Source organism: Trachypithecus francoisi, unplaced genomic scaffold, assembly GCF_009764315.1.
Source record: "Trachypithecus francoisi isolate TF-2019V2 unplaced genomic scaffold, Tfra_2.0 Contig00718, whole genome shotgun sequence".
NCBI lineage: Eukaryota > Metazoa > Chordata > Mammalia > Primates > Cercopithecidae > Trachypithecus > Trachypithecus francoisi.
The window spans coordinates 5,850-7,901 of NW_022680845.1; the positions used below are offsets into that span (position 1 = coordinate 5,850).

Sequence of the window (2,052 nt, forward strand, 5' to 3'; positions counted from 1 at the left end):
GGCCACAGCACTCCAGCCAGGGCGGCAGAGCGAGACTCCGTCTCAAAAAAAAAAAAAAAATAAAATAATTTAAATCAATTTTGTACTGCCAATTTATACCGTTGTTTTATAATCATGGGATCCTTGCTTTACATTCTAAACTGTTGTTTTTTCGGAAAAATGAGTGAACAATAAGTTATTTTTTTTCTTAAAACAGGTAGTCTTCAAAGGATACTCTTCTTTAGTAAAAATGATGAGGAGAGTTGGACATGGTGGTGCACTTCTGTAGTCCCCAGCATTTGGAAGGTGGCGGCAGGGGTATTCCTTGAATCTTGGAGTGTGAGGCCTCATTGAGATACGAGCTTGCACCATGCCACTGTAGTCCAGCCTGGGCCACAGAGCATAATCCTAGGTATAGAATAGAAGACAGAAGTATGAAAAGTAATATAGCATTACTGTATTTAATTCACTTGTAGTAATGCGTGGATAGTATATTTAGACAAAACATTTTAAATTTGTAATATGCCAAGAGGTCAGATATTTGAGTCAGGTTGCTAGCTACCTCCTCAACTGGCTAAATCTGTGATATTTTGCAAAGTATTTCTCCTGACTGTAATTGATTTTTTATTTGTGAAATGGATTTCCTAATGTTACCCGCTTAGGAAACTAACTCAAATATTAGTTATATTAACTCAAAAACTTGCTCTGAATGGCACATATGAGGCAGTAAAATATAACCTACTACTAGATATTAGAAATTATTTTTATCTGCTTATTTTTAAAGCTCATAGTGCACATAATAAAATTCCAGAAGACCTAGAATGGCTGTTAAATACCATAGAACACTCAAAGAGTCAGTACCAAAAATGAGCATATCAGTGCATATAATGTATGGTAGCTTTATTTAGTAGTTGTTTCGTTGTTTGCCATAGTGTTTTCTCACAATTTTGTAGAAGCCTCTGTCAGAATTAAGAAATTTGTTATAAGAGAGTAATCATGGATGACTGAAATTAACATTTTAAGCTGATACTGAAATTTTTAAAAAATTCTATCACATTTATAGTTGTAGTTTAATTTATTGAACTATACATTGTAACAAATTTAAAATGTTTTGTCTAAATATACTATCCACTAGAATTATACTCTTCTTTCTAAGGAAAATCGAAGTCATAAAAAGAAAATGGATACTTCCCTGCCTGAGGAGATGTCATGATCACGATGGTGGCTTTCGCAGGACAAGGCAGATCTATTGAACTCTGGATGTGCTGACCCCTGCGGTTTACCCAAATGGGGGAAACGCAGCTGCATACTTTGTGGAAGTGAAGGACTGTATTTGCATTTTCCTGTGGAAAAATAAAAGAAAAGAAATAAATTTGACTCATTTAGTGAACATAGAACCTTGAAAGACCATATACTGAAACAATTCAGGGTGCCTTCAAAAATTGGTCTCCTTCAGTAGAAAACAATAAGACATCAAATGGCTATTTCTTAGAAAGATCAAGCAGTGCTAGGACGACAGTCACAAATGCTTGAGAACTTTATCTAGCTAAGGGGCTGGGGGAAAACCCCAAAGGGCAGCAGATAAATCTGGGAGATAGAGAAGTAATTTTTAAATGTATGAGCCCCCATTTATGTATTAATATTGCCCTTAAAATATTTATTTTATTAAACGGTTAGCATTGGTTTTATTGGTCTTGAAAAGTCAGTTTCCTTTTGGAAATGATTTGTGCGAAATGGACTAGAAACTATGTAGCTAGAATAACTCAGATTTTTCCCTGAATAACAAATCATTGGCACAAGTTGTGAAGATGTTAAAGATGTCAGCTTTTCTGCATTTATTAAAAGTGTATTCTAAATGAAGAAAATTAAATAGAAGGTATAAAGTTACTTTTATAATCAAATTGTCCATCTATTTTTTTTTTTTTTTTTTTTTTTTTTTTTGAGACGGAGTCTTGCTCTGCCACCCAGGCTGGAGTGCAGTGGCCGGATCTCAGCTCACTGCAAGCTCCGCCTCCCGGGTTTACGCCATTCTCCTGCCTCAGCCTCCCGAGTAGCTGGGACTACAGGCGCCCG

General features: G+C 35.7%; 1 non-coding gene across 1 annotated transcript; it reads left to right on the forward strand.

Moving 5' to 3' along the window:
- The first annotated feature begins 1,163 nt into the window (after window positions 1-1,163).
- LOC117088067 lies at window positions 1,164-1,327 on the forward strand. Its single transcript, XR_004438986.1, has one exon. It is a non-coding gene; the product is annotated as a U1 spliceosomal RNA (small nuclear RNA).
- Window positions 1,328-2,052: the final 725 nt, after the last annotated feature.